Here is a 15,352-nt window from a genome sequence, read left to right on the forward strand (position 1 = left end):
CCGATGCTGGAAATGCGGGTTCGCGTGCCCCGGTCCGGGAAGATTCCACATGCCGCGGAGCGGCTGGGCCCATGAACCATAGGCCGCTGAGCCTGCGCGTTCGGAGCCATGGCCGCTGAGCCTGCGCGTCCGGAGCCATGGCCGCTGAGCCTGCGCGTCCGGAGCCTGTGCTCCGCGATGGGAGAGGCTGCAGCAGTGAGAGGCCCGCGTACCGCAAAAAAAAAGCAGTAAGTTTCGATTCCTTGTATCACCATTTACTACTTTTGTGATTATGCATTCGATGAAGCCTCATTTCCTCACTCTTAAAGTAGGGTTCTTTACACATGGGACATTTGTGTTGAGAGATAATAATAGAATAACCTTATTTAGTTTCAGGTGTGCCTTTTAAAAATAACAAATCACTGGCTCTTTAAAAATTTTTTACTCCAGAATGAGAACCTTACCTACCCCTAACTATCACCTCTTTGGAAATTGGGATACAATTTCTCTTTTTAGTTCAAGCATACCTTGGTATTTTGCATAAGGCATTGGGGTAGCAAAGGAAGTGTTAGAGGCAAGTCATGGAAAGGCATGATGTTGAGAGACAGGGGCAGATTCTACACCTTTGTCTTGTTTCCAATCACCTCATTTTCAATCACATCCTGATTCTAACTAGATTCACCAAATTTAGGTAAGACAGGAACTGGTGTGAGCAGACCTCAGGTATATATGCTGTTTTTTGTTTTCTTTAATTTAACTAAAATACAGTAAAATTGACTTTGTTTAATATACAATTCAATGAGTTTCGACATGTGTCTAGATTTGTGTAAGCACCATCACAATCAGAAAAGAGACCAGTTTCACCATCCCCAAACACTGGCCCTTTGTAATAACATGCTCCCTCCTCCCCTTACCTTTGGCAACCACTGATCTATTCTCCATAGCTATAGTTTCACCTTTTTTCCATAAATGTCACATAAATGGAATCATGTATGTGATCTTTTTTTTTTTTCGGCTGCAGTTGGGTCTTCGTTGCTGTGCGCGGGTTTTCTCTAGTTGCGGTGAGCGGCGGCTATTCTTCGTTGTGGCGCGTGGGCTTCTCATTGCAGTGGCTTCTCTTGTTGCGGAGCATGGGTTCTAGGCATGAGGGCTTCAGTAGTTGCAGCACACAGGCTCAGTAGTTGCGGCATGTGGGCTTTAGGGAGTGCAGGCTTCAGTAGTTGTGGTGCATGGCCTCAGTAGCTGTGGCTCGCGGGTTCTAGAGCACAGGCTCAGTAGTTGTTGCTCATGGGCTTAGTTGCTCCACAGCATGTGGGATCTTCCCAGACCAGGGATTGAACCCAAGTGCCCTGCATTCCCAGGCGGATTCTTAACCACTGCGCCACCAGGGAAGTCTTTATGTGGCCTTTTGAGACCAGCTTCTTTCCATCAGTATATTGCCCTTGAGATTTGTCCATATTGTTTTGTGTCAGTAGTTTGTACATTTGCATTGCTGAGCAATATTCCATTGTATGGATGTACAAGTTTGTTTATCCATTGACTTACTAAAGAACATTTGGGCTGTATCCAGTTTGGGGCAATTATGAATAGAGCTGCTATGAACATTCGTGTACAGGTTTTGTGTGAATATGAGTTCTCATTGCTCTATGATTTTGCCCTGAAGGGAAGCTTTGGCAATGCCTGAGGGACATATTTGGGTTTGGGGGGAGTTATTTTTTTTCTTCATTTTATTCTTTTTAAATTTTATTGGAGTATAGTTGATTTACAATGTTGTGTTAGTTTCATGCATACAGCATAGTGATTCAGTCTTACATATATTCATTCTTTTTCAGATTCTTTTCCCATATAGGTTATTACAGAATATCCCTGTGCTATACAGTAGGTCCTTGTTGGTTATCTATTTTGTATATGGTAGTGTGTGTACGTTAATCCCTAGCTCCTAATTTATCCCTCCCCCGCCCCCACATTTCCCCTTTGGTCACCGTAAGTTTGTTTTTGAAATCTGTGAGTCTCTTTCTGTCTTGTATCATTTATATCATCTTTTAAAAAAATTAGATTCCACATATGAGTGATATCATATAATATTTGTCTTTTTCCATCTGACTTACTTCACTTAGTATGATAATTTCTGGGTCCATCCTTGCTACTGCAAGTGGCATTATTTTGTTCTTTTTTATGGCTGAGTAATATTCCAATGTATATATGTACCACATCTTCTTTATCCATTCATCCATTGATGGACATTTAGGTTGGTTACCTGTCCTGGCTATTGTAGATATATATAGATAGATAGATAGATAGATAGATAGATAGATAGATAGATAGATAGATATATCTACATATATAGATATATATATATATCCATCTACATATATATATCCATATATATGGATATATGCCTAGGAGTGAGATTGCTGGACCATATGGTAGCTCTATGTTTAGTTTTTTAATGAACCTCCATACTGTTCTCCATAGTGGCTGTTACCAATTTACATTCACACCAACAGTGTAAGAGGGTTCCCTTTTCTCTACAGCCTCTCCAGCATTTATTGTTTGTAGACGTTTTGATGATGGCCATTCTGACCAGTGTGAAGTAATTCCTCATTGTAGTTTTGATTTGCATTTCTCTGATAATTAATGATGTTGAGCATTTTTTCATATGATTTTTGGCTATCTCTGAGGGACATTTTTGATTGTCACAACTAAAGCAGAGTTGGGGTTTGTTGGGGGCTGGAGAGGCTGAAGAGTTGCTGCTATCATCTAGTGGGTAGAAGTCAAGGTGCATTATCTGACAATGCACAGGACAGCCCCCAACAACAAAAACTGATTGGACCAAAATATCAATAGTTCTACAGTTGAGAGACCTGCTCTACAGGAAATACCTGAGTGGGAATTATAAGGGTATGTGGTAAGTAAGTGTATCTTTAACTTTACAAGAAACAGCCAAACTGTTTTCCAGAGTGGGTATATTTTTTGGCATTCTCACCAGCAATTAGAGTTCCAGGAGTTCCACATTCTTACCACAGTTGATATTGCAGGGTTTTCATTAGTTGTATTTTTTGCCATTCTACTAGGTACATAGGGAGAGCTCATCAGAGCTTTAACTTGGATTTCCTTAATGGCAAACCATATTGGTTATATATGTTTTAATTTGTTTATTTGCTAGCCATATATCCTCTTTGGTAAAGGATCTATTCAAGTTTTGGGGCCCAATAGTTAATTGAATTGTTTGCTTTCTTACTGTTGAATTTTGAGAGTTTCTTATACAGTTGACCCTTGAACAATGCGGGGGCTGGGGTACCAACCCTCCACGCAATCCAAAATCTGAGTATAACTTATAGTCAGCCCTTGGCATATGCAATTCCTCCACATCCTTGGTTCCACATCCATAGATTCAACCAACTGCAGATCGTGTGGTACTGTCATGTTTACTATTGAAAATATCCTCATGTAAGTGGACCTGTGCTGTTCAAACCCATGTTATTCAAGGGTTCGCTGTATATTATGGATACAAGTGCTTTGTTGATTGTGTGACCTGCAAATATTTTCTCCCAGTCTGTAGCTTGTCTTTTCATTCTCTCAACAGTGTCTTTCACAAAAAAAAAAGGAAAATGTTTTAATTTTGATGAAGTCCCATTTATCACTTTTTAATTTTATGGGTTGCATTTTTAGTTTTATACTTAAGAAATCTGACTAAACACAGGTTGTTAAGATATTCTGTTTTCCTTAAAACTTTTGTGGGTTTGGACTTTATATTTAGATCCCTGATCCACTTGAGTTAATTTTTGTATAAGGTGTGAGGTTTAGGTTGATATTCATTTATTACCATACGGATGGCTGATCGTTCTAACCATATTGTGAAATTTTCATTTTTCCATTGAATTGCCTTTCTACATTCATCAAAAATCAAGTAGCCATATTTGCATGGCTACATTCCTGGAATTTCTATTCTGTTTAACTCATCTTTGTATCCATTCCTTCATTAATTCTGTGCTGTGTCAACTATTGTAGCTTTATAGTAAGTCTTGAAATTTTTTAGTGTGGCCTCCAACTTTATTCTTCTTTTTAAAACTTGTTTTGTCTATGCTAGTTCCCTTGCTTTTCCATATAAATTTTAGAATCATCTTGTCTAGATCAACAAAAAATTCCTGTGAAAATTTTGTTTCAAATTGTGTAAAATCTGTAGTTTGGAGACAGTTAACATATTAAATATTCAGTCTTCCAATCCGTGAACACAATATGTCTCTCCATTTATATGTCTATAATTTTTTATCAGCATTTTATAGTTTTCAGACTACAGATTCTGCCCCATTTTTGTTAGAATTTTATCTCAGGATTTCACTTTTTAATTTCTTGTAAATGGTATTGTGTGGGGTATTTTTTACTGTTTATTTCTAATTTTTCATTGCTAAAAATACAATATATAGAAATACAATTGAATTTTATGTTGACCTTATATCCTATGACCTTCATAAACTTGCATAGTACTTGTAGAAATGTTTTTGCAGTTCCTTTGGGTTTTTCTATGTAGACAATCATGTCATCCACAAATAGGGACAGTTTTATCTCTTCATTTCCAACCTACATGTGCTTTACTTCCTTTTCCTTCTCTTACTGCAATGGCTAGCCCTTCCAGTACAATGTTAAACAGAAGTGGTGAAAAGGGAAAGGGACATCCTTGCCTTCTTTACGATCTCAAGGATAAAGTATTCAATCTTTCACCATTAAGAATGATGTTAGCTGTATATTTGCTATTGATGTCCTTTACTGAATTAAGGAAGCTCTTTTTCATTCCAGGCTTCCTAAAGGTTTCGTCATAAATGACTGTGAATTTTGTCAAATATTTTTTTCTGTATAAATTGATATGATCAGGTATTTCTTTCTCTGTAGCCTGTTGACATGGTTGATTATACTGATTGACTTTTTAAAACATTGAACCAGCAATTGTATTCCTGGGATAAAACCAAGTTGGTCATGGTATATTGTTCTTTTTATTTATTGCTATATTTGATTTGCTAGTATTTCGTTGAGAATTTTTACACCTATGTTCATAAGGAATATTGGTCTGTTATTTTATTTCCTTGTACTGTCTTTGGTTTTGGCATCAGGGTAATGCTGGCCTAATAAAATAATTTGGGAGCTTTCCTTTCTCTTCTATCCTTTGGAAAAAGAGATTGTGTAAAATTGGTGTTATTTATTTTTTAAGTATTTGATAGAATTTTCCCATATAACTATCTGAGCCTACATACTTCTTTTTCAGAAGAGTTTTAACTATGAATTCTATTTATTTAATTGATTTAGGACTATTCAGAACATCTATTTATTCTTGGGTGACTTTTGGTAGTTTGTGGTCTTCAAGGTATTCATCCATTTTATCTAAGTTTTCAAATTTATATTCATAAAGTTTTTTGTGGTTTTCCTGTATCATCATTTAATGTCTGTGACTTCCATTTGTCAATTCTGATATTGGTTACTTATGCCTTCTCTTTTTTTTTTTCTTTTTAAGTTTGGCTAAAGTTTTATCAATTCTAATAATCATTTTAAAGAACCAACTTTTTTGTTCTATTGATTTTCTCCATTGCATTCTGTTTTCAATTTTAATGATTTCTACTGTAATATCAATATTTATTATTTCCTTCTTTCTGCTTGCTTTTTATAGTTCTTTAAGGTGGAAAATTAGATTATTGATTTGGTACCTTTCTTCTTTTTTAGAACAACCACTTAATGTAATGCTATAAATTTCACTCTAAGTACTGCTTTAGCTGTGTACAACAAATATTAATGTTATATTGCCATTTTTGTTTAGTTCAAAATGTACTCTAGTGTCCCTTGAAACTTATTCTTTGATTCATCGATTATATAGAAGTGTGTCATTTAATTTCCATATGTTGAGAGATTTACCAATTATTGTTCTGTTGCTGATTTCCAGTGTAATTTCATTATGTCAAAAAACACACTTTGGGCTTCCCTGGTGGCACAGTGGTTGAGAGTCCGCCTGCCGATGCAGGGGACATGGGTTCATGCCCTGGTCCGGGAGGATCCCGCATGCCGCGGAACGGCTGGGCCCATGAGCGATGGCCACTGAGCCTGCGTGTCCGGAGCCTGTGCTCCCCAACGGGAGAGGCTGCAGCAGTGAGAGGCCTGTGTACTGCCAAAAAAAAAAAAAAAAAACCACACTTTGTGTAATTTCAATTATTTTGAAATCTGTTAAGGTTTGTTTTATGACTCTAGATATGTTCTGTCTTGATGAATGTTTCATGTGCACTGAAAAAATCATGTATTCTGCTGTTGTTGGGTGAAATGTTATATAAATGTCAAGCAGATCCAGTTATTGTATTCCTTAGTTCTTCTATATTTTTACTGACTGTATTAGATTCCTAGGGCAGCCGTAACAAATTGTCACAAACTTGGTGGCTTAAAACAACGTAAATTTATTATCCCACAGTTATGGAGGCCAGAATTCTAAAATCAAGATGTCAACAGAGATGATTCCTCCTGGGGGCTCTGAGCGAGAGTATATTCCATGCCTCTCTCCTGGCTTCTGGTGGGTGCTAGCAATCCTTGCTATTCTTGACCTATAGGTGCATCACTGCAATCTCTGCCATCATCTTCACTTCACCTTCCCCTTGTGTATCTTCTCCCTTCTCCTCTTTTAAAAAGATACTTGTCATTAGCTTTAGGGTCCACCCTAATCCAGGATGATCTCGTCCCAAGACCTTTAACTTAATTACATCTGCAAAGAGTATTTTTCTTAATAGGTTAGATTCAGAGGTTTCAGGCAGACATATCTTTTAGAAGGGAGGGCCACCTTTCAACCCACTACACTGACTTTCTGTCTACTTGTTCTATCAATTACTGAGAGCAATGTAGGAGTCAACAACTTAACTTTGGATTTATCCTTTTTTTTTTCATTTTTATGTGCTTTTCTTGAAATATTTTGAAGCTGTCAGATGTATACAAATGTATGGTGGTTATAAATTTAGGATGAATTTATTCTTTTATCATTATGTAATGATCCTATTTACTTCTGGTAGTTTTTCTTTTTCTGAAATCTACTTTGTTATTAGTAAATCCATACAAGCATTATTTTGGTTGATATTTGGATGGCATATCTATTTCCATCATTTTACTTTTAGCCTACTTGTATTTAAAATGGGTGTATTATAAATAATTTATGGTTGGGTCACTGTTTTTTTATCCATTCTGAGTCATTGTCTTTAAATTGGTATGTTTGGACTACTTATATTTAATGTATTTATTGATATGTTTTGACTTAGGGCTGCCATTTTACTTGTTTTCTCTTTTTTAAATTCTTCTATAACAAGTTTGAAATACACCCAGAGTGCTCTCTTCTCCTTAACAAGCTTTGCCCTCAAGGGAAACTATTTCACCAGAACTTAAATTACTTGGGTTTACCAAAGCCTAACCAACCTGAGGGAAGGAAAATACCCAAATCCAGCTACCCAATAGATCATGTCCAGCTTTCAATAAAACATTACAAGGCATACAAAAAAAAAAACACACAGTCTGAAGCAACAATATGGGCATCAGAGCCAGACTCAGCTATAGTAGAGACTTTGGAATTATCAGACCAGGAATTAAAAATAACTATAACTTAAGTGCTAAGGGTTCTACTGAGAAAAGTGGGCAACATACAGGAACAAATAGGTAATGTAAGCAGAGATATGGAAACTCTAAGAAAGAATCAAAAAGAAATGCTAGAAATCAAAAACACTGTAAGAGAAACAAAGAATGACTTTGATGAACTTGTTAGTAGAGTAAACACAGCCAAGAAAAGAACCAGTGAGCTTGAAGGTATGTCAGTAGAAACTTCCCAAACTGAAAAGCAAACACAAAAAGGAACAGAATACCTAAAAACTATGGGACAAATACAAAAAGTATAACATACACATACTGGAAACATCAGAAGCAAAAGAAAGAGAAGAGAACAGAAGAAATATTTGAAATAATAATGGCTGAGAATTATCCAAAATTAATAACAAACACCAAACCATAGACCCAGGAAACTCATAAAACACCACAGAAGATAAATAATTTTAAAAATCTACACCAAAAATACAAACACATGGAGGCTAAACAATACACTACTCAATAACGAAGTGATCACTGAAGAAATCAAAGAGGAAATTAAAAAATACCTAGAAACAAATGACAATGGAGACACGACGACCCAAAACCTATGGGACGCAGCAAAAGCAGTTCTAAGGGGGAAGTTTATAGCAATACAATCCCACCTTAAGAAACAGGAAGCATTTCGAGTAAACAACCTGACCCTGCACCTAAAGCAATTAGAGAAAGAAGAACAAAAATACCCCAAAGCTAGCAGAAGGAAAGAAATCATAAAGATCAGATCAGAAATAAATGAAAAAGAAATGAAGGAAACGATAGCAAAGATCAACCAAACTAAAAGCTGGTTCTTTGAAAAGATAAACAAAATTGACAAACCATTAGCCAGACTCATCAAGAAAAAAAGGGAGAAGACTCAAATCAATAGAATTAGAAATGAAAAAGGAGAAGTAACAACTGACACTGCAGAAATACAAAAGATTATGAGAGATTACTATAAGCAACTCTATTCCAATAAAATGGACAACCTGGAAGAAATGGACACATTCTAGAAATGCACAACCTGCCAAGACTGACTCAGGAAGAAATAGAAAATATGAATAGACCAATCACAAGCACTGAAATTGAAACTGTGATTAAAAATCTTCCATCAAACAAAAGCCCAGGACCAGATGGCTTCACAGGTGAATTCTATCAAACATTTAGAGAAGAGCTAACACATATCCTTCTCAAACTCTTCCAAAATATAGCACAGGGAGGAACACTCCCAAACTCATTCTACGAGGCCGACATCACCTTGATACCAAAACCAGGCAAGGATGTCACAAAGAAAGAAAACTACAGGCCAATATCACTGATGAACATAGATGCAAAAATCCTCAACAAAATACTAGCAAACAGAATCCAACAGCACATTAAAAGGATCATACACCATGATCAAGTGGGGTTTATCCCAGGAATGCAAGGATTCTTCAATATACGCAAATCAATCAATGTAATACACCATATTAACAAGTTGAAGGAGAAAAACCATATGATCATCTCAATAGATGCAGAGAAAGCTTTCGACAAAATTCAACACCCATTTATGATAAAAACCCTGCAGAAAGTAGGTATAGAGGGATCTTTCCTCAACATAATAAAGGCCATATATGACAAACCCACAGCCAACATTGTCCTCAATGGTGAAAAACTGAAACCATTTCCACTAAGATCAGGAACAAGACAAGGCTGCCCACTCTCACCACTCTTATTCAACATAGTTTTGGAAGTTTTAGCCACAGCAATCAGAGAAGAAAAGGAAATAAAAGGAATCCAAATTGGAAAAGAAGAAGTAAAGCTGTCACTGTTTGCAGATGACATGATACTATACATAGAGAATCCTAAAGATGCTACCGAAAAACTACTAGAGCTAATCAATGAATTTGGTAAAGTAGCAGGATATAAAATTAATGTACAGAAATCTCTGACATTCCTGTACACTAATGATGAAAAATCTGAAAATGAAATCAAGAAAACACTCCCATTTACCATCGCAACAAAAAGAATAAAATATCTAGGAATAAACCTACCTAAGGAGACAAAAGACCTGTATGCAGAAAACTATAAGACACTGATGAAAGAAATTAAAGATGATACAAATAGATGGAGAGATATACCATGCTCCTGGATTGGAAGAATCAATATTGTGAAAATGACTCTACTACCCAAAGCAATCTACAGATTCAATGCAATCCCTATCAAACTACCAATGGCATTTTTCACAGAACTACAACAAAAAATTTCAAAATTTGTTTGGAAAAACAAAAGGCCCCGAATAGCTAAAGCAATCTTGAGAACGAAAAACGGAGCTGGAGGAATCAGGCTCCCTGACTTCAGACTATACTACAAAGCTACAGTAATTAAGACAGTCTGGTACTGGCATAAAAACAGAAAGATAGATCAGTGGATCAGGATAGAAAGCCCAGAGATAAACCCACGCACATATGGCCAACTTATCTTTGATAAAGGAGGCAGGAATGTACAGTGGAGAAAGGACAGCCTCTTCAATAAGTGGTGCTGGGAAAACTGGACAGGGACATGTAAAAGTTTGAGATTAGATCATTCCCTAGCACCATACACAAAAGTAAGCTCAAAATGGATTAAAGACTTAAATGTAAGGCCAGAAACTATCAAACTCTTAGAGGAAAACATAGGTAGAACACTCTATGACATAAATCACAGCAAGATCCTTTTGGACCCACCTCCTAGAGAAATGGAAATAAAAACAAAGATAAACAAATGGGACCTAATGAAACTTCAAAGCTTTTGCACAGCAAAGGAAACCATAAAGAAGACCAAAAGACAACCCTCAGAATGGGAGAAAATATTTGCAAATGAAGCAACTGACAAAGGATTAATCTCCAAAATTTATAAACAGCTCATGCAGCTCAATAGCAAAAAAACAGACAACCCAATCCAAAAATGGGCAGAAGACTTAAATAGGCATTTCTCCAAAGAAGATATACAGACTGCCAACAAACACATGAAAGAATGCTCAACATCATTAATCATTAGAGAAATGCAAATCAAAACTACAATGAGATATCATCTCACACCAGTCAGAATGGCCATCATCAAGAAATCTAGAAACAATAAATGCTGGAGAGGGTGTGGAGAAAAGGGAACACTCTTGCACTGCTGGTGGGAATGTGAATTGGTACAGCCACTATGGAGAACGGTATGGAGGTTCCTTAAAAAACTACAAATAGAACTACCATATGACCCAGCAATCCCACTACTGGGCATATACCCTGAGAAAACCATAATTCAAAAAGAGACATGTACCAAAATGTTCATTGCAGCTCTATTCACAATAGCCCGGAGCTGGAAACAACCTAAGTGTCCATCATCGGATGAATGGATAAAGAAGATGTGGCACATATATACAATGGAATATTACTCAGCCATAAAAAGAAACGAAACTGAGCTATTTGTAATGAGGTGGATAGACCTAGAGTCTGTCATACAGAGTGAAGTTAGTCAGAAAGAGAAAGACAAATACCGTATGCTAACACATATATACGGAATTTAAAACAAAAAAAATGTCATGAAGAACCTAGGGGCAAAACAGGAATAAAGACACAGACCTACTTGAGAATGGACTTGAGGATATGGGGAGGGGGAAGGGTAAGCTGTGACAAAGCGAAAGAGAGGCATGGACATATATACACTACCAAACGTAAGGTAGATAGATAGTGGGAAGCAGCCGCAGAGCACAGGGAGATCAGCTCAGTGCTTTGTGACCGCCTGGAGGGGTGGGATGGGGAGGGTGGGAGGGAGGGAGATGCATGAGGGAAGGGATGTGGGAACAGATGTATATGTATGACTGATTCACTTTGTTATAAAGCAGAAACTAATTTAAAAAATAAACTTTAAAAAAAAATACCTTAAAAAAAAAAAATCTACACCAAAGCATATCATCTCTAGCTACAGAAAATCAAAGACAAAGAGAAAAATCATGATAGAAGCCAGAAGGAGAAAAATATCCTACATATTGAGGAAAAAGAATAAGGTTTCTGTGTTTCTATTGTACAAAACTTATGCATATGTTAGGTTACATGGCAAAAGGAAATTAAGGGCCTCCCTGGTGGCGCAGTGGTTGAGAGTCCGCCTGCCGATGCAGGGGATACGGGTTCGTGCCCCGGTCTGGGAGGATCCCACATGCCGCGGAGCGGCTGGGCCCGTGAGCCATGGCCGCTGGGCCTGCGCGTCTAGAGCCTGTGCTCCGCAACGGGAGAGGCCACAGCAGTGAGAGGCCCACATACCGCAAAAAGAAAAAAAAAAAAAAAAAAGGAAATTAAAATCAAAGGTGCAATTAAGGTTGCTAATCAGCTGACCTTAAAATAGGGAACACTGAATTATCCTGAGTTATCCAGGTGGGTCAAAAGTAACCACAAGAGTCCTCAAAAGTAAAAAAGAGAGGCAGGATAGGGAGAACCAAAGAGATGGTGGTGTGAGAAGAACTTGGACCAAAGTTGCTGGCTTTGAAGATGGAGGAGCCAGAGAAAACACACGAGCTCTAGAAGCTAGAAAAGGCAAGGAGATGAACTCTCCCATAGAGTGTCCAGAAGGGTGTGCATACTGCCAGCACCTTGATTTTAACCCAGTGAGGTTCATTCTGGAATTTTGACCTCAAGGAACATAAGATAATACATTTGTATCATGTAAGCCACCAAGTTTGTGATAATTTGTCACAACAGCAGTAGAAAACTAATACAATTATAACTACTGTTTTAAAGTTTTTGATAATTTCAACGTCTACATTATCTCAGAGTTGGTGACTTTGCTTATTCTCCTGCAAGTTGTAATTTTCCTGGTTCCTCATATGCTGAATAGTTTTGGCTTATATTTGGATATTTTAACTACTGTGCTATGAGATTCTGGATCTTGTTTAAACCCTAAAGATAATGTTGATTTTTTTAAATCAGGCAATCGATCTAATTAGGTTAAAGCCATAAGTTCCAACCCACCTTTTGTGGGCTCTAGTTTCAAGGTCTATTCAGTTCTCAAAACATTTGGCTGTACTGTTTGAATCTGTCCCATGCATGTAACATCCAGTGGTCAGTCTGGGACCTGGGCAATGGTCCAGTCTGTAATTGAATTCCCTAAGCCTTCAGTGTGCTATTTAGGGTAAGAGTGACACATGCTAAACTCAGAGTTGAGCCCAGAAGTTCATCCACCACTTTATGGGATAACTCTTTTGAGCTTTGTCTTTGCAATCTCCCCAAACCTTTCCCATTCTATGGGATCCCTACTTTTGGTCCTTCAGCCAGACAAATGGGGCAAGAAGAAGGTTTCTCAGCCTGAGTGGGAAACCTAATGTGTTTCCTTAGAATTCCTGTAGCACCTGAGATCAGGCAGGAACATTTGGACAAGGTCTGATAAAGGCAAGCTGACCACCACATGAGGTTCTAAACTCTTAAGGGAAATATGGTTTGTGTAAGATTCAGTGTGTAATGAGATTTTTAACTTGAGCAGTAGTATAGCAATGAGGGAAAACTTAAACTTTTTATTTTTAGACAATTGTAAATTCACATGCAGTTGTCAGAAATAATAGAGAGACCTCATATACCCTTTACCCAGTTTCCACAATGATAACTCTTGTAAAACTGTAGTAAAATATCACAACCAGTATATTGACACTGAATATAGTCAAGATACGAACATTTCCATCACCACCAGCCTCCTTCATATAGCACTTTTTAGTCACACTTACTTCCCTTCCAGGCCCACCCCTCCTTAATCCCTTAACCCCTGAAAACCATTTATCTGTTTGCCATTCCTCTATTATTTCAACAATATTATGCAATGGAATCACACAATATATGAACCATAAATATGAGTGAAGAAAAACAAATAATTTTGTGCCTGACCCTTAAAATGAGTCATATAAAGGGGAAAGTCTCTTTAAAATAGTAGTAGCAAGATTCAATAATAATTCAATAATAGTAGATCAGGATTCAATGCTCAATATCTCTTAGCCCAGTTACCTCATTCTTTTAACAACCTGTTTCAAATATATTTTTCTCAAATATAAATATTAGGGGTATATATATTTCAAATATATATTAGAGATAAATATATAATAAATACATATAAATATAAATATATAATTCAAATACGTATATATTTCATATATATAGACACTGATACATACAGTATTTTTCAGAAGACTCTAAGATCTTTTGTTCTCCATGATACATCTGACCAAATATCACTAATTACTACATAATCTTATCCATCATTTTCTAGTCATTGGTACCTTCTACTCATTTCCTGAACATTTTGAAGAAACTGACTTCATCATTAAAAATCCTGATATCCTCCAAGTAGACCTCAATGTCCAGGAAGCAACTCCTCCAATACCTAAATTTTTTTGTTCCTTAACCTCAGCTTTAGAAATCTAAAAAAGTAGTCATATGGCAATTCAACTTTCTGTCACCCTGCCCTACTTAATTGTACCATACCATTTTTTTCTGCTTCCAGTTTTCTTCTGTTAACTTCTTTCCATAAGAATTTAAATGCATTCACATATCTCTCATATTAAAAAAAGAACTGCTATACTAACTTTTGCTTATTCCCTATCCCTACCCAGTTAAACTTCTCAAGAGTTCTCGTCAATCACTTTCTTTCCTACCACTCACTTCTCAGACCAGTGCTTTTTTTGTTCTTCAGGGCAATAGAACTAGCAACTTTTTTTTCTTTTTTAAAATTTTTATTGGGATATAGTTGATTTACAATGTTGTGTTAGTTTCAGGTGTACAGCAAAGTGAATCTGTTATACATATACATATATCCACTCTTTCTTAGATGCTTTTCCCATATAGGTCATTACAGAGTATTGAGTAGAATTCCCTGTGTTATACAGTAGGTCCTTTTCTTTTCACTCTGTAGCTCACTCAAGGAATTGTCACAGACGCCAATGAGTTAAGCTGCCATTTATATTCTGATGATTCCTAAATCCATTTTCCTGAACCACGTCTTTCTTAGCTTCAAATTTCTATATTCAAGTCTACTGAAGAAACATTTCCATTTAGATGACATAAAAGCACCTCAAACATAAACTGTTCATATCTAAACTTACCTTTTTTTCCCAAAACTACTTCCCCTACTCTGTTCTATACTTCAGTGAATGGCATCACCAGCCATGTACTTGTACATATCTAGAATAATTCCTGCTTAATTCCACCTCCTCACCCCCTCACCACAGTCAATCTATTTCTGTCAATTCTATCTCAAATTCATTGACTTTTCTCCAACCTCGTTGTTAGTACCTCATTTCAGGTCACCATTACCTCTCACCTGGATTGCTGAACAGTCTTTATTTTGTAATTTAACAGTTATTTATTAAGCACCTACTATGTGCCAGCCATTGTTCTAGGCACTTGAGATATACCAACAAATAAATATAGATAAAAATCCTTCCCTTATGGAGATCACCTTATAGCAGGTCAAGATAGACAATAATCAATGAACATAATAAATAAGTAAATTATATAGTATTTTAGAAAGTTAAAAGTCAAACAGAGTAAGGGAAACACTAAGAGGTAGGGTGGGGGCTGCTTCTAGTGCTAAATAAAGAGGATGACATTTGAGCAAAAACCTGAAGGAAGAGTGTTAGCCATGTGAAAACCTGGAGGAAGAACGGGCAGAGGAAACAGCCAGTGCAAAAATGCCTTGGGCCAGGCTTTCTGTACCCTTGAATAAAAAAACCTGACCGAGACACTGTGCCAGGAAGTCTGGG

The 15,352-nt window shown here is 36.9% G+C and overlaps 1 protein-coding gene across 1 annotated transcript in view; it reads right to left on the bottom strand.

Moving 5' to 3' along the window:
* Positions 1-15,352, bottom strand: part of LOC308620045 (NXPE family member 2-like) — a gene marked incomplete at both ends in the record, with an annotated part of 52,920 nt that overhangs the window by 16,260 nt on the left and 21,308 nt on the right.

Source organism: Mesoplodon bidens (genome assembly GCF_964165515.1).
Source record: "Mesoplodon bidens genome assembly, chromosome: 7".
Classification (NCBI taxonomy): Eukaryota; Metazoa; Chordata; class Mammalia; order Artiodactyla; family Ziphiidae; genus Mesoplodon; species Mesoplodon bidens.